This window comes from Hippichthys cyanospilos, chromosome 8, assembly GCF_059441005.1.
Source record: "Hippichthys cyanospilos isolate Australia breed blue-spotted pipefish chromosome 8, RoL_Hcya_1.0, whole genome shotgun sequence".
In the NCBI taxonomy this organism is placed as follows: Eukaryota; Metazoa; Chordata; class Actinopteri; order Syngnathiformes; family Syngnathidae; genus Hippichthys; species Hippichthys cyanospilos.
Window position 1 is genome coordinate 16,185,953 of NC_142376.1, and position 19,067 is coordinate 16,205,019.

At 37.8% G+C, this 19,067-nt stretch overlaps 1 pseudogene; it reads left to right on the forward strand.

The window, feature by feature from the left end:
* Positions 1–11,070: 11,070 nt before the first annotated feature.
* LOC148420330 (uncharacterized) lies at positions 11,071–11,709 on the forward strand (annotated as a pseudogene).
* The last annotated feature ends 7,358 nt before the right edge of the window (positions 11,710–19,067 follow it).

Consider the following 19,067-nt stretch of genomic DNA (forward strand, 5'->3'; position numbering starts at 1 on the left):
ACAAGGAGTAGCTAGACATAATACTGACCATTTGCTTGACAGAAAATTGTGCTGCATTTCAATGGAATGGGAACGTCAATGTGCCATTTTTCCGCATCCATAATGCAGCACAGTTTGAGATGTTAATACAATTCTCCCTCATGATTTTTTCAGCCTTGCTTTTATGAACAGAACAGCCAAACCTGGAAGTGTGAACGCTCTTGTGTAGTTCCATCTTACCCTTGAGCAAGACTGTAAGCCTGTGTGCCTTTGTTTTCTTTAGAATTTGGTGTTCATAGTTTGAATTGACCACTTGATGTGCAGTGGATAGATGAATGAATACAGTGAGTATAGGTAGGTAGGTAGGTGGGTGAATGGATTGTCAGAGGGCGCCATAGATGTGGGGATTGTTGACCCAAGTGCAAGGAAATTCAGAAGCAGGGTGTGCGTGTTGTAAGCCATTTTTAATAAAACAAAAAGTTAAGCGGAATTAGGACACAGGAACAGCAGGAAACTACAAACTACAGGCAAGCGGGTAAACACGACAAAGATCTGACACCGACTCAAAGAAAGCAGGGAACGAAATACAAGCCAAACTAAGAAGACAACAAGGAACACCTAGACAAGAGACAATTCATGGAGGGCGGGTTGACAAGTACAGGTGGACAGGATCAAACTAAGCAAACACTAAAACAAAGAGCAAGAAAACAACACATAAACCCAGATCATTGGATGAATGTGTCATGATCTTAGGTCATGTGGATGAGTGGTAGGGAAGGTGGACCCAAAAATGCAATGAAGCCAGGAGGAGATATGCTCAAAACAAGGATTTATTCATGCTCAGAGGCAAGGCAAAACATGAGCAACTCAGGATCCAAAAGTAAAAACTGAAAAAACAAAACAAAACATAAACCAAACTCACGGGGAAAACAGCTACAGGCAAACTTGGAATTATCTGGACAGGAACATCAGTCAAAAACGACGTCATTTGACATCTCTGGGGTTGGATTACCTTACCTTGCCAGCAGACAAGCACTAAAAGAGCTGAACTAGTCGGAACGCTCCCCTCATGTTCCCTTGAACTCTTATATACAATCAAAACATCGTACTGTCTAGACTGTTTTCCTTTATTAACCACAGGTCACCTTCTGAATGCCCACAAGTTTTCATCTTCACAAACAACAAAAGCACTTCTCTTTTTTCCATGCACTTATCCTAACCTTTGTCAACACCTCTATTTTTGTCTCACCAAGTTAGGCAGTCTGTTGATACTGTAGAGAAATCGTCGCTCCGTTCTGACAGACCGCCGAATGAGACAAACATTCTAAAAATGACAGACCAAGACCAACGGAACGGTAAATTTTGTCTGTCATTGTAATCATCACCATCTGTGTCACCTGTCACTGTTGGTAACGCTTTGCCACCTCACCCATTTAAATCTTCCAATTTTCTGAGAAATGTTCAAACTGCAGTATACTTTGGAGTATTGGAGTAAACGCAGTCTCAATGGGCCACAATCATACATGCATGCACCCATAAATAACAGGCTGAGTACTAGACCATTACTATTCATCAGTATCTACTAAGAGAGCAATACTGAGCATACGTTTTTCTCATTAAATGTTAGCAGCAAGGCTACGATGTCAATGTTTGCGCTGCGTTTCAGAGTCATGGTTTCATCAACTGAAATGCATACTATACTCAATCATGCTCGGCACATTCATTTTAAAGACCTAAAATAAAAAGCAATGGTTAGAATTAAATTTTAAGAGATTTTTGTGTGTTATTTTGCATTTGAAATCTAATTTGAATGAATAAATCCCTTGCACATTGTTGGTCAGAACATTCTTGGGTGTGGGTAAAGAGGTGAAGTCATTCTCATAACCAACCGGCACATTGTGAAGTGACTCACTCTAACTGCAGGTTGAACAGTAACAAATTTAAAATGGCAGTAAGAAATTCAAAAATGGCAATCTCTAATAAATTGAGCTCAGCATGCATCCTCAAATATGTTGTTTCCTGTAACCTGGAGCTGGTATTGTATCTGAACAAGTTCAGTGAACTAAAGTTTAAGACTGGGTTCATATTTTGGGCGAATGTAAAATGAACTTAGTGCATTTTTTGCTATGCGATGCCTGTGAGGGGAGGAGTAAAAAGTCATTGTAAAGTTACATGCATTAAAAACACAGCAGCACAAACGCTAGCCATGCTAATTGCTAAGCTAAACTAATGCACTAAAGATGAGAATTAAGTGCTTGAGTGACTTAATTCAATCTTCACAGAAGTCATGCGGGAAAAGCATGAGCATAGCAAATGCATTGAGTATCCATCTTTGACCAGCAAAGTCATTGGCAATTGGCATAGATTTCTGGAAAGAAAATTACAAAAAGTTCAAGACAGGAAATGATGGCTATGGCATCCCATAGTCTACTGAGGGAAAATAGCTCAATACATTAAAAGTATTTTTATATTGAGGATAAGAAATTACAAAAAGGATGGAAATAGTAAATACACGATGCTGCGTTATGTACTAAATTCAACCATTAACCTACATTCTGACTTTTAACCATCAATATGTCATTACAAGCAGCACCTGCTACGTAAAATGTTCATGGAAAAAGGAAGAAACAGATACAATGAATTAACATGTTAAAATATTAACCTAGGTCTATTATTTCAAAAGGCTGCTCTTGCTCCGTAAGGTCATTTCAGTTTTCTACTACCTGAAATCCTATATAAAGATTTTCTTCTATTATGAGTCATTCCATATATGTATGGTAACACATTACATCCATTAAATGAACTCATTAGTTGCTTTTACATCCAGAAAGTTTTATTAAAACACTAGACTGTGAGCCGACGTATTACATTTATACTGGTGAATGACCCGAAAGTCACACATTACCTTCATTTATACTGTGTACGTTTTTCGTTTTCATTGCCTTTTTGTGGCATTTTGTGATGCTATCAAAGAAGGACCTCCCTCTCTATTTTGGAAAGTAAAATGTAAGCAGTGCCGAAGAAGAATGTGCAAAGGAAATAAGGTGGGGCATGATGACTCACATTTCGAAGAGAGGAAGACTCTACTAGTGCCATCACACTTATGAAATGTTTTGCTGCTGTTATTTTTGATAACGTACAACTTTTCTTGGTCGGAAATGAGATTTGTGAGTCACGTGCAACACAAATTTTGTTCACCTTTCGGATTTCCGAAGAAATAAGAAAAAAACATATTAGACTCATATCAGAGTCTCATTGAGGCCTTTTATCTGAGTCTCATAAAATGGTTTTGTTTACATATTTTTAGAATGCATTGTCTGGCACAGACAGTGATTTTCTATCTTCTCCCTTCAAACACCTTTTGGGGAAATATGGGTGTTACACCGTTTCCATGCATTTCACTCCCCGTGTCAAGAGTTATAAATATTTTAAATCCCTTTACAAAGGAGTGAAATTCTTCTCCGTGTTAGCACATATTGCTTAAGGCTCAGCTTTGGTGCACACAATACTGGCAACAACATTCAGTATGAGTGCAGGTACAGTAGCCATTGACAGAATCATTCAGCTTTCATGACACTATGGGACTATTCCAGTTACAATAAATGTTTTTTTTTTTTTTTTTTAAATATAAGTGAACATGAGAAACATACTTCACAAGTCTTCACATTCTGGACTCTTGATGCCTCATTGTCACAATGTACTCAACAAGCACCCCTGATCATATCTAGGCTCTATTCTTGTGGACAGGCGCAGGCGAGGCATAAAAGACAAACAAAATAAAAGTTCTTCTACACATCCTTAGTGCACCTGACAATTTGAAGACAGAATGGAGAATGTGAAGCAGGCAGCACAGGCAGAGAGATTTTGTCCTTTTTTGAGTCAGTACAGTATGTACTACGTTTATTTGTTTGTATAAATCCCCATTAGTTGATACGAAGGTAGCGACTCATCTTTTATTACAGGTACTTAAAAATACATATAAATATATGAGGTTAAACAATAAGATTAATCAAAAAATAAAAGACAACGTTGATAAGCAATAAAGAGACACACACGCGCGCGCACACACACTCATATATACACAGTATATCTATCTATCTATGTTTAGAGAGAGAGAGAGAGAGAGAGAGAGAGAGAGAGAGAGAGAGAGAGAGAGAGAGAGAACTCAACAATGTAGACTGCATACATTTATAAATGTTCAATATGATGATAGAGCAACTAACAAAAAACAATTAAAAACCTAAAACTCTTTTCATTAGCTCAACCTTGAAACTTCTGTTAAAATATTTAATATTTTTAGCTTTAAGAGTACAGGTTAACTTGTTTCAGTGAGTAGCTGGCCTTCACAAAACTGTTTTCTGCTTTGCACATGTTCTAAAACCAGGAATAATTATGTCAGTATTTGTTTTCTGTCTAGTGGAATGGTCATGCCAATCACGGACTAAGAGAATTTTAGAGTATAAAATTTGAAGCTTCTTTTGATGTTGCAATAAATATTATAAAAGAATACAAGAAGATTCTTTAGCAGCCTTCTATCCACCATTAGTCATGACAAGCATAAGACAAACATTGGTACGTGGTGGACAACGCAAGGCAAGATGATCTGTTTTGTTCCGGACTATCTGAAGTTTATGAATCTGTCTTTGAAGCACATGACCAAACCACTGAACCATAGTCAAGGTAGAATAAAACCAGTACCTGTTTTACTGAAGCCTCGGTCATAAAATAAGAACATCTTTTGACAACAGACACAGCTCTACCCATTTTGGCCACAATCTTATTTATACGACTGACAATTCAGTTGTTTGTTTATAGTTATTCCTAAGAGAAAGAATTCATGCACTTGCGCCAAAGGGAGGCAGTTTGAAGTGAGCAACAAAGGCTCAGCCTTCTTTAATGACGCATCAGAGCCAAGAATTAAACGTTTGGTTTTGCTCATTTTTAAAACACATTTGTTTTGACATACCCAATTTGATACCTAATCGATTTCATTCTGCATTGTCTTCTTTGTATCACTGAGACTTTCAGCTAAATAATATAACGTTGAGTCATCAGCGTACAATGTCATAGAAGCACAGCTTAAGACTAGAGGGAAATCCTTTGTAAATATGGAGAAAAGGCAAAGGACCAACGCAACTGTCTTGGGGGACACCACACTCTAATCCTTCACTTGGGGAAAGGCTGCCATTAAAATACACAGATTGAGTCCTTTTTGTTAGGTAGCTTTCCAATCATTCCAATGATTAAAAGCATAGGCTCACAATTTTTTTAACAGTAAGCCATGGTTCGTCACATCAAAAGCCATACTGAAATCAACAAAAGCTGCACCCATGTAGTTTTTTGCATCAATTTGGCACAACCGCTCGTCTCTCATTTGTGTCAGGGCAGTGGTTGTTGAATGGCAATGCTGTAAGCATATTGATAAATAAAAGATTCAAAATGGAGAAGTAGTTTAACATCGAGAGAAAATGAGAATGAGAATCATACTTAAAACGGGTAATATAGATTTTGGTCTGCTATTGGCTTCGCATAAAGTCAGAATTTTATCTTTGAGTAGGGGTATAACTGGCTAATTTCCAATCTTAGGGAAGTAAACATTGTTTCAAAAAATGTGGCAGACAGGCTTAGCGATATAGTCTGCCAAAATAGATATTAATTTTCCATCAAAGTAGTCTGTGATAGTGTTTAATTCACAAAACACCAATACGATGCACCGGGCCCCCTGAATCATTGTCAAAACAAATTGAACGAAAGTTTAATTATTCTCAGCCTATTGTATTATGCTGTAATGTATTTTGTATGGTAGACTTCAGTGAGACCATTTCTTCTCCTGCAACGTGTGAGACGGTGAGTGCATCCTTTGCTGTGCTGAATTTAAATGGAATGAGAGGAGCCTCTTTCATTGGGAACAAAATAAGTTGTCTGAGTTCACTCCCACAACAGCGCAAACGGCCCTCACTTACTGAGCCCATCTACAAAAAAAAAAAAAAAAAAAACTTCTCCGATGCGCACAGTAGAGTGTGTAGACTTCTACTGGGCACAAAATAGGGCCCCTTGACTAAGGTTGGACACATACAGCTTGCCTATTTGTTGGTTTCTTCAAAATATATTTTGAGAGTACCAGGCATTGTGTTAGTCATTTAAAGACTTGGTTTCACCCAGTTCTAAGACAGCACAAATGGTGACCGTGGATTGCCTACTTTACTAGAGTTATTTCAAATGCTTGAGTGTTGTTTCTCCACTTCTAAACCAGATTGCCTATTTCAAGACAATGAAGAGTGGTTGTTTTGAACTAAAAATGAGAAACAAGCACCATTATTTTTGGTGCTCATTCCAGGCAGCACAAGTCTGAAAATGGAATGCTTATGAAGGAAAGGTTGCTATTGAGGGCAGAAAACAAACTATTGACCTTCTCGATTTTTCAAAAGAATGCCCTTCAATGTCTCAAAGGCCTTCAGCAATACGTAGTGTATTCAGCAATTTATAAACTTGGAGTTATAATAAATGTTAACTCTTCGGAGCTGTCTCAAATGACCACTTTCATGTTCTAGCCAATGTAGCCAACAAATTGAAGGCTATTAAGGGACAAAAATCACATTGGACTTTTGCATAGCTATAATGCAGTTCCGATTAGAATTTTGGTATCATGTAAATGATTGGCATTAATGCGTGACACAGAACTCCAGAGTTCTCTCAATAGAGTTTTTGACTTTCCACCACCTGGAATGCAAAAGATAGGCCGGTATCTATTTGCAATTGAAGTGCCTCCATCTCAGCTGCATTCCCGCCTTCTTCTGGACCCACCCCCTGCAGTCAAACAGCTATGAATAATGAGATACAGCCCCATGCATTAATGTAACAGCATGGCCCCTAAAGGAGTGTGTGGTAGCAGGTGATTGTTCGCAGCTCTGTGCGGAGCTGTCAGTAAACATGTGCCCCCTGTAGCGTGGACCGTTTGAGTGGGAGCAAACCTCCCCAGCTGAATGCCCTCACATTGCATTCTGGGAAATTACTATCGAGTGTATCTCTAACCCCAAAGCTGAATATTAGCTTTTAGGTCACCTCTGTCTTCCAGTGATTTATGAGTAAATTTGTCAATAATAATAAAAATAATAGTAACGTTTGAAAGGACGGAAACAGTTAAATTATGGTTCATTGGACCGATTGGAACACGACATTCAGGGAGTAAAAGATAAAATATTTCCAGTTAACATACAATATTGGACTTGAGCTGGCCCACAGATGTTCGCCTCAATCTCTTCGTTCGCTCCTCCCAGTAAGCATCTGGCTGGCACCAAAGATAGGCATTAAACAACAGTGATACATAAATGTGCATCCATAATCGATAGCAACTGATAATCAAAAGTTATCAGTTTGCATATATATATATATATATATATATATATATATATATATATATATATATATATATATATATATATATATATATATATATATATATATATATATATATAGGAGCCAATAAACAGAGAAAACACAGAATACACAGTTTCTCTTCGTGTCACACCCCTTCTCAAAAGTAGATCACATCAATTAAGGGCATTTATTCAACATTAGGGGTGGGAATCTACGACTGTCTTAAGATTCGATCCGATTTTGGGGTCTCTGATTCGATTTTTGATTCAAAACAATTTGAATAAATTAAAAATGATTCCTACCTCAATCTATAGATATGCAAAAAAAATATCACTCTACTTCAGTAAGCTTTGGGATATAGAATAACCAGTGGCGGGCAGTGACTTACACACACGCCTTCTATGATGTCAGATTCTCGAATAAATAGCCCCCATGAAAACATGTACGCATTACTGGGCTACACAGGCTATTTTCCTGAGCTTTTAAACGTCAGTGAACCCGCATCAGACATTAAAACTTGTCATCATAAGTGATGCTATCAAAACTTTAAAAAAGTTATAATAATGGAAAATAAATATCCATGAAATATTAAGTACAAATTACAAATCTCAGTTTAATATAAGAACATCATGTTATTTGTTTACTATTAATTGAATATGAACGAAATAAAAGAATACAAACATATTAAAAAATGAAACAATAAATAAAGAATCTTGCACTCAATAAAACAAATGGCGGTCACAATCGATCAGGCTTTTTAATACTTCGCGATTTTTATTTCCACCTTTTCATTATAGAGATCTTTCTCTTGGCCTTGCTGGCCCTGATAGCTCACCACTGAGAATAACAGAGAGAAACAAAGTGTCAACTTTGTTTTAATTTTTACATTATTAAGTTCTGATTTGTAGAGAACATGAAAACTCCAGAGAGGAAGGCTGGAGCCAGGTGAATTTGAACTCGGGTCTCTTGAACCTCTGTCAGGCGGATGTACTAGTCACTGCGCCACCAAGCCACCCTTAGTTTACAAACAAAACACATAAAGTAAAGTAAACACATAAACAAAGTGCATAACAAAGTGCATGTGGATTTCTGTTGCGGAAATGAAAAATATTGATATTTATGTGAATGACATGTGTTTGTGTATTAATTTCGAGTTTGCATACACTGTTTTGTATTTTGTTTTATTTTATTTTGTTTTGTGTACATGCTGTGTTGATTGAAGACCATTTGCTTTCTATTCCTTTTTGAATATTTGTTCCGGCATGACTGAATGCCATTCCTTCATTGTTGATGTTTTCAGTAGGAAGGCGGCTGATATACTTAACGTTAACGGGACTGGCACTAGGGAAATGCCACTTTTTATGCTTACACAATCAGAAGATCCGTGACAGCCAAACTCCATTCGTTAGCAGCGGAGTCAAACGTTACGCTCACATTTGAGGCCGTGTGGCTTTCATGCGTCACACGGTTTGCAAAACGCGACAAGACTTTTTGCTTTCAATGAAGACGAGGCGGTTATTTGTTACTTAGATTGGTTTTACCAGTCCGGTTGTGACGTTCTTTCTTTCCCCACCCCGTCCTCTCATGAGCACTAACCCAAGATGCCGGTTGTTGTTCATGATGTGCATGGTTACAGTTGCGTGTGTCATATTCTTCATGTGAAGTGACAGACAATCAATTTGCACTGGGTTTATAACATCATTTATTACTAGTCAGTCTACAGGGATATTTGATGCATTTTAGTTATGTATTAAAACACAGAGATGCTCTGCGAGTGTTAAACACAATTATTAATTCTGGCCTCACACGACAGCTGATGACAAAGGTATTTTTCTTATTTCAAGGTTGACTTGCTCATTCGCCTCCATGACTATTGGGGTGGCATTTTATTTTGACAGTTTGTTATTGTTCATCATTTTTATATTCTAGCTCCACTTCCCCAAAAAAATACAAATAATGAGAAGTTGCAGCATAAAAAATACTCTCTTAGGAGACCTTGATACATTTTTATCTTTTCAGAAGTTTATATGTTGTTTATCAGTACATGTTTATCTTTTTATAAAAGTGTGATTACTTCAAAAGACTTTATAAGAACAAAATTCAGTAAGCAAAATTGAGATGACAAGAGTGGAACCCTGAATATTTGATGAAAGCCCAGACACAAAATGTTACTTAAGGTGTCAGCTCCTTGCCACCATCACGGCCGCACACGCCCATTGGCTTCACTAGATTATACCAGATAAAAAATACATAGATATCACACCACGAAATTGAACTTAACTATGCGCCCCAGAATTCTAAGAGGCAGGATTCTCCTCATTATGTCTATCTTAAAGGTTCATACAAAGTCTATGGTCACTTTCAAACATGTTGTGCTAAATAACGTACGTGTCTTGATTACAATGACCATTGTTTCATCATCCATGAAAAAAAAAGTCTCCTTTTCATTTGTTTCTTAACCCGTTGATGCACAAAATGGGTCAAAATTGACTCGACCAAGTTTTTATGCGCTGTATCTTTGTAATAACTTAATGTTATCTTTCAGCATTCCAGGTATTCCTCAATTAATTAGTTTTTGGTTACTAAATATTCTTATTCAAATATTTATCTTCATACTTTTGGAATAAAAACATTTGTTTCACTGCTACCCTTCCAATGCACAACATGGGTCAAAAATGACCCACATCTATTTTCTATGTTATCTCATGTAAGCCCGACTGTTGCTGAGTTATACTTTAAAATAAATATATTTTATTGTTTACTATCACATATATTCCTTAAATATCATGTTTTTGTTCAGCACTATTCATCATTTTTATGTTTCCTTTCTTACTCTATGAACAAGCACAACTTTTGTATTCGCACATTAACTTCATTCACATGGGGCAGAAATGACCCACCTGCCTTCACTGTGGTTCTTGGTAGAAACCTTTTGAATTTTGGCTTGTTTGGAATTAGGGATCTATTTGGTGCGAACACCTGCTCATTTAACACTTGCATTTCTCCTCAATGTGCATTTGTACTCAACACGTCTGTTTAGTAAAGCCACTCAAAAATTTACAGCAGAGAATGCTCTAAAGATGCTGTTTGAAGAAACAGATGAGGAGGCGATTGGAAATGATTCAAAGTGTGAAGTATCTGAGGATGATGACCTGGACTATGTGCCACTGGTCCAAGTTGAAGATGCGGGTGTGTCTTCAAATCCAGCTCTCCAAGATGAAGAAGACATAGACATAGTGTAGATGACTCATCTGATGATGAGTCCTCAGAAGAGGAAACTCAGACCAAGTCCAACAGACTCAGTGAAAAGGGGTCTTACTGGAATGAGAATCCCTCCACTTCCAGCAGAACAAAAAGTTATAACATTCTCAGAAGTTACCCAGGACGGACCTACACCTGGATCAAGAACTGTTTCACCAAAATATGCATTGGATATATTCATCACTGAAAACATCATTGGAGGTTCTAAGATGCACCAATTTAGTGGGACGCAGACCAGCCTCAGCTAAAGGGAAAGTGTGGAGAAATATAGAGAAAGAGGAATTCATGGCCTTTATTGGTTTGACCCTCCTTTCAGGGGGGTAGAAGAACTGGGATGTGGCCTTGCAAGACCTGTTCTTCTTCACCAGTGTGACTCTGGCTGAGAAGCTCCTTAAGACGAACCTGACTATTGTAGGGACTCTTTGCCAGAACAAGCCAGACATACCACCAATCATGAAGCCGTCCAAATCACGGCTGATTCGTAGCTCAGAATTCGGGTTCAATGGTAACATGACCATGGTGAGCTATGTGCAGAAAAATGGAAAGGCTGTTGTCCTTCTGAGCACAATGCACGATGACAAAGCAGTGGATGACACTCCAAAGAAGAAACCTGAAGTGATTCACTACCACAATAGAACAAAAGGGGGAGAAGAACTGGGATGTGGCCTTGCATGGAGAGATGGTTGGCACCTACACATGCAAGCGGAGAAAATGAAGATGGCCCATGGTTCTGTGGTACAATATGCTGGATATTGCCTCTCTCAATGCGGAACACCCTGGTTACATGGCTGGTATCACTAATGCATGCCGACTGTTCATCAAGTTTTGCTGGGCAAAGAGCTGGTCATGCCACATATGAAGAGCCGCTTGGAGGGCACACCCACACTCCAAAAGCATATTATAGAGGCAATGGGAAAATGTGGGATAGAAAAACAAAGCAGCACTGGACCACAAGAGGACAAGGGCACAGCAAAGAGGAAGAGGTGTGCGATATGCCCATCTGTCAAAGAACGAAAAGCCAACAGCTGCTGTTCCCGGTGCAAGGAGCACAAACGTGCAGTGGTCATTTGTGATACTTGTGTCAAATTGTAAGAACTGAATTTACAGTTTGTGCTCTTATGATGTGATCAGTTCGGTTTCATTTTACGCTGATCACGTTCATTGTTAGTTATCTGTCAGATGATTGGCAAAATGACAAAGAAACAAGTTTCTTATAACAAATATATGGATTGTTTGCCCTGGATAACATCTAAAATAACTTATTTGAAGAAAGATATTTTATAATATGCCTTCATTTGTTTTTAAATTGCAATTGGAAAAATGGGTCATTTTTGACCCCTTTGACACCTTTGTATTTATACTTTAAATCCCTGTGCAGTGTATTGGCAATTTGGGGGGCATTTTACCTATTTCTCACAGTATTTTAGCCATAGGAAAGGAACTACGCTGGTAGTGTGATAAGTACAGTAAGTTTTCTTTTTTTTTTTTTAAATTGAAATAAAATATTCCTTTTCTTTGTGAGTACATTTTATGGGGCATCACTTAGATGAAGAATTTTTCTATCTGGCAGCAGCTCAGCTCCCTATGTCTTGCCAAAAGCGAGGGTCAATGACACCCGCTTCATAGATGCAGTTCTGCTTTCAATCTGCTTTCTATTGAATGCTATATTTTGTAATAGTTCTGCAGCTCAAAACATTATTGGAAATTAAGAGGAACGCGAGCCCTCACCATAAACACAGCAGTCCAGACTTCCCCAGAGAATGTCACTATACTGTATTTCAAGAGTGACAACTGCTACGTTGACTGCATTACAAGTCGTAGAGCTACTCACCCCCCCCCCCCCCCCCCCGCGCGCTTTTCCCTTGTGCATCTGCCAAACAAACACTTGTCAGCAATGTTGACATCCTTCTCCGTTTTTATTTGAGCAAAAAACATTGGAAAAATGCTGAGACCACACTTCATTTTGATTCCGCATCTCTTTTTTTTCATTTTATGAGCTGCCGTTGGCTTCTTTTAAAATTGCACCGCACCACCTACATTCGCGTGCACACACACGTGCACACACACACACACACACACAACAGTCCCCAAAGGACCAAAAAATGAGTTCCATTCTGGAAACACATGATTGTTGCTCCAGCTTTGTTACAACAATAGGTCAAGTACCTCGTTAATCGGAGCACATCCAAAGGTGAGGCTGGTGGGGTCAGTTCAATTGATGTTATAAGAAGATTTCCTCTGTAGCTTTCTGAGCAGACACACCAGGACAAATGAATGAGATCCAATTCAAAATCCGTCTTACTAATTAACGCAGTCGCATAGATACATGAAAACATATGTTTGTTATTGTGACTATGGTTTACATTGCAATTCATACTGCAGGATCATTGTAATACTGTATTTGGCAAAGCTTTCTATGCAACTCTTTTATTGGACTGCAGGTGTTTCCAATGATACTTCCAGTGAGTTTAAATGAAAGATAGATGACATCTATCACATAAGTAAGCAGACGTTGCTATTATTGAAGTGTCTGTGTTGAATGGTGTCAGCCTGTCTGCGCCCTTCTTATTTCCAAGACATAGACAGAACGGCAGCCATGAATCATTTATAGACAAAAACTCAGAGACAACGCAATGTGACATTTCTGGTTGTAGTAAAAGTACATGTAGCAGTAACATTATTCACCTACCTTCTTACGCTGCCCAGTGACGCAACATATTTATTTATGAACAGGGACATTGTGTATTAATCAACATTCATAAGAATGTAAATGAACCTGAGATATGGCTCATTTTCATTCCCAATGCCAGATGTTGGTTGACAAGCTTAGATAAATGGAATTAAAAGCAAGAGAATGGTGAACAACACTTGAGGATCTCCTATTTCTAATGGTCAATTAGGTCTTATCTCCTTCAGTTTCCACTGCCATCCTTAATTATGTCCTCAGCATGCTCCAAATGTTGCATTTGGAGTCATCTTTGTGCAGAACATAGTAATTCACGCAACAGAGTCACACGATGGAGGGGCTTGTGCATCATGGAACCGCTATATGGGTCATCATGTTAAAGGGGAAGTACATGCATGCACACACACACACACACACACACACACACACACACACACACACACACACACACACACACACGCACACACACACACACACCTTTTCAATCATATTTGTTATAATTGTGGTAGAGTGGTTATCTCCCAGCCGACATGCTGCAGGTTCGAGCCCCCAACCATCACGACCATCTTGAAGTGTCCTTGAGCAAGATGCTGAACCTTTAGTTGCTCCTGACGCTGTGTCATCAGTAAGTAAATGAATAGTGAGTGTAAAGCGCTTTGAGTACCCAAGGTAGATAAGCTCTATATAAGTGAAAATCCATTTACCATTTTGGTCCATTTACCTGAAAATTACGTGACAGTTGCTCTGGTCCCATAAAATGACTAATCAACGCTAACTTATTTTCTGCGCTCAACTTTCATTACCTGAGCCCTGTGGCTCAACCGTGGTAATATTCAATTAACAGCAAATGGCAGATTGGCTGCCCCTGAGATTGATAAAAACAGGTACATTTTGTTGCTTAATTCATAAATCCACAAACCATATTATTCAAGACGCCACTTAGCTAAACGTGTAAAGACACATTTTTGACTTTCTCCTTAATAGTTTGGAGCTATTCAATCCAGACCATAAAACTATGCTTTCCCTCTCTCGCTATAGTTGTTGAAGGTATGCTTGTCAAATTTCTGAAAATTTACTTGATTATATTTACTTGGAGCAATTAACCTGGCATAGCGTGTAGAGTAGAATGAGAGGCAAGCACACAGTAAAGAAGTGTTGGTGTGCCTAAAGGTGAAAAGAATATTCCACTTATTGCAGACTTACCATAAATTTTGGACTATAAGTCGCACAAGCATAAAAAGCACAACAGCAAAAATTGAGCAAAACAAAGAGTTTTCTTACAGAAACATCCTATCTTCAACAAACTGAATATGTCTGCATATTTTGCTCAAAATCAATACTTCGATATTATCTTCTCCCGTCTCCCTTTGTTTAATTGATTATTTTAGTGAAAATATAAAGAATTTGACATAATTCATTTGTACTAATTCTTTTTCACTTTTATTATATAGTTTTTCCATAAACTGACACCTTGACCATATATACACATTTGCTGATGGCTGATGGCTAGTTTAAAAATATAAACCAATTAAAAAAAAATCAGGTTAGACGTACTGGAATGTAAGACACAGGGCTCAAATCATGGCAAAAAAGTTGTGGCTTATAGTCAGAAATTAAAAGTGCTCTTTTTGTCTGAGTTGTAATTGTTAGGCAACATCAACAACTGCATTGCAAGTTCCCTCCTTATGCATTCAGTCAGATTGTGTATGTAGTGCCTTTGCTGACAGGCAGGGTCAAGAAAGCCTAGGCTAGTTCAAGGTTCGCAGAGTGGCAGTGAGACATCAGAGAGGGAGTCAAATTTAAACCAAGAGCCTGCAGTTTAATAAACAATCAAAATCATCAACGAATAATCAGCAAACAAAAGACACTGTACACTGTGAACAACTATATATATATATATATATATATATATATATATATATATATATATATATATATATATATATATATATATATATATGTATATATATATATATATATATATATATATATATATATATATATATATATATATATATATATATATAATTGTCCTATTTTATCTCTTTTAATCAGTTATTTAAGTGTTTTAGGGTAATACGCTTGAGAAAGTTTTGTTTTATTTTTTTACTTAAAAACAAGTAGCAAATTCTAAGTACTATATCCTGATTTTTTAAAATAGATTATTTATATATCAAGCAGGATGCTTATTTTTATTTTGTAGTCATAAAAAAAAAAAAAAAAACATTTTCACAGGTGTTAAGCAGAGTTTTAGATTTCTGGGAAATGTACCTATTAAAGTAATGCGTTTCTACATCAATGTACTGGTATATTGATGATTTGTGGGAGCAAATATTTCACTTGCTTGACTTTTATTATTCTTGAGAAACACCAACATTTTTAGTAGAAATGATATCAGATCAGTCAAATACAAACAAAGAAGAGCTCCTTCATTGTCCGTTGTGGTGGTGGTGTTTTATCTCTTGACTGCTCACTGAAACAAAGCACATTCATTGATCCCAGGATATTAAATATTGATTCTGGCGTCATGATGAATCCCAGATGCAGAAAATGAATTTCATCTAAAACCGAGCATTTCACCTTCTGGTACAATGCAATCAAGCAGCTCATCATCTTCATCAAAACAAGGATGATGACCAGCTCCATGAAACTCACACGTAACAAGGCTGGGAGTTTTGTCATAATGAGAGCCTTCCTGCAGGGCTAATATCTGTTAGCAGGCAATGTTCATCGCGCAACACTGTCTTCTGCAGAAGTCATGCAGTAATCAAAATACTTCACCTTCAAACACATCACATACACCATCACAATGCAATTCTTTTATCTGTTTAAATTCAAGACCGGTCTCTCATGAGAAAAAAGGCTTGTTGTCCATCACACCATTTTTTTGCCCAGCTTATCCTCACTGGGGTTTCGGGTGAGCTGAGAGCTATCCAAACTCGGTTAAGAGGCGAGGCCATATAAAGGACAGCGTAGGACAGTAAAGGCCGGATAGTGACATGCGCGCTTGCTGTATTGTTACACAGCTTGACAAATAGTTGTTTCCTTTATGCGGCTTTGGCAAAAGGTCGAAGGGAGATGGCAGATTACAGCATTGCTTTCTGCCATCATAAATACGTTTTTTTGCACTTGCTCCTCGTCAAAAGGTCATCTTGCATCAGTCAGTCATACAAACTGGTTGTTCTTTTGTTGTACTATTTAATTACTTCTGCGGTTTTTCTGCGGGCTAGTTTTTCTACCTGTAGGTCAGATTCATTGCTCAGTTTTTGTCGTATTTTCTTGAAATAAAAACAAGTGGGTAATAGCATCACCCACCCAAAACATTTAATGTTAACTTCAGTGAATGAATATGACAGCGTTTTAGAGTAACCCAGCAAAAAAAAAAACAAAGCCATCAAGACAAGATTAAAGTCATCATGTCAAGATTTTAGGTCATCACGCTGAGGTAAAATGTTATGATGATTAAAGCTATCATCAAGACTAAAACTTATCTTGCTGAGATTTAAAGTTGTAATGACGAGGTTAAAAGCCAGAGTGCCGAGATTTAAAGTTGTGCGATTTAATCATTACAACCTAATCATTGCAGTAACAGTTGATGAGAAATTATTGAAGTAAGACATTCATGAATGGTATCCACACAAAGCCGAAGTCAACAAACAACCCTCAATGAGTAGAAAAGTGAATCATTGTTTTGAGAAGTTTTGCATATAAACATACAATCAATGCTTTGTTTTAATATTGGATTCTCTTGTTCGTTCATTCATATTCCTGCTAATAATGAATTGCAACGCAAAATTTGTCAAGGCAGGAAAAAAACAAAAATCACCTTGATTTTTCCACTGCGGGTTTCATGGCCTCAGAGGACAAGCAGAAAGGAAAACATCATTATCTGGGGGGAAAAAATGTACCTGTAATAAAGCCAAATGGCACTGAGAGGTGCACTTGTCAAACATGATAAATGGCACCGATGCACCCTAAATGTGTTTGGTGCCCTTGCCATATTGACTCCGCCCCCTGCAAAGGGTGGCCTGGAGCTCCCAACACTAAACCTTCCCTTTGGAATTTAATTCCGACACAAGTTCTGATCCAAATCTCTCTCTTAGTCCTCTTTGTTTTGCAACTTCTCGTAATGATTAATTGTTCTTACAGAACTATTAGCGGACAAAATTTATTTGACATGCAATTAATTTACCTTGTGTTTCTTGTGTCATAACTGGGTTGATGTAAAAGCTCAGCTTCAGCCTCATAGACTGTCTGCCTCCTTGTGTGACCCCACAAAGTCTAGTCAAAGAGGAGTCAATTATGCAAATTGTGCATCCATCTTAAAATTACCATAAAACTCAACTTAATTCCTGACTTGTCCATTTTGGGTTTGCAGAACAATCACCCCCCCCCAAAAAAAAAAAAAAAAAAAAAAAAAAGAGTACTTTCAGTGGTTTACTCATACACTTAGACAGGGGGTCGGTAACCTGCGGCTCCGTCAATCAACATGTGTTTTTTTTATGAATCCACCACAAAAGGGCACGAGTCATACCAGAGAGTCAATGCATGATAATACTACCCAAAATTGAACATAAATAGGTTGATGCAGGAAAAAATATTATAAAAGCCTTTGGGTTCCCTTATGATTACAGCATGATCCAAAGCGTGAATACCAAAGCGTGAGTACCGTATTTTCTAAACTATAAGGCGCACCAGATTGTAAGGCGCACCTTCAGTGAATGGCCTACTTTAAAACTGTTTTCAAATACAAGGCGCACTGCATTATAAGGCGCATAGAAGTTGCACTAGTGGCTGGGGTTACGTTATGCATACACTAGATGGAGCTGCGCAAAATGGAAATGTCAGTAAAACAATCTGATGAGTAAAACTTTAGTATTTGAAAATAAATCAGTGTTCTCACAACTCCATTCACTCCCAAAATGATTAAACAGCTGTTTTATATTTTAAAAAGTAACTCTTGATTAAGTTAAAAGACTGTGTAGGTCATCGCCGAGAAAAGTCAAGAGTTTAAAAGAAAATTATGGGGAGTTCTCGAGTTCAGCAACAGCAGCAACTTTGCTGCTTTCGTCAACTGTAGCTGCAGTTGCAGATGGGTGTTTTGCATTTATGTGGCAGGCTAAACTTGAGCTCTTTCTGTGGTAACTTCTCACTCGACTTGACAAAGATACAGTCAGTCACTTTTAATAGTTAAATTTATCATCCATTTAACTCTCACATGTATTCCCTTTTGCTAAGTTTAATGTTGGTAGTTTAAAACAGAAACCAACGAAGAGTGCATGAATATGAATTACAATTTATTATTTTTTATTCAGGACCTCATTCAAAAATTCCAAATTCAAATCCATGATTAATTACACCTTCTTTAACTTGGCCAGGCGAAGAAATTTCTATTAAGTGATACTGCTTTGCAGTAGCCTACCATGAGATTTCTAAACAAATACTGAACAAACGAAATGGAAACCAGTGTGCTCTGGTGTACTGCTGTGAAATAGAATCCACAATGCGTGTCTCAAGTTCGGGGAGAGGGCATGAAAATTGGAAAATGGATGATTATAGAGAGAGCGAATTACGCTGGTGTGTCGAATGAAAAGGACGTCTGCTATATCCAGCTGAGATGGAGACCGGCGAAAGGGAGGAGAAATGGCATAAAATGAATGCAAAAGACAGGGACAACGATACAGAAGAGGGACGACGACACAAGAGAATCAACATTTAGCTAAAAATACCTCCGCGCCCCATGAGTGTTCTTCTATTGGTGGAG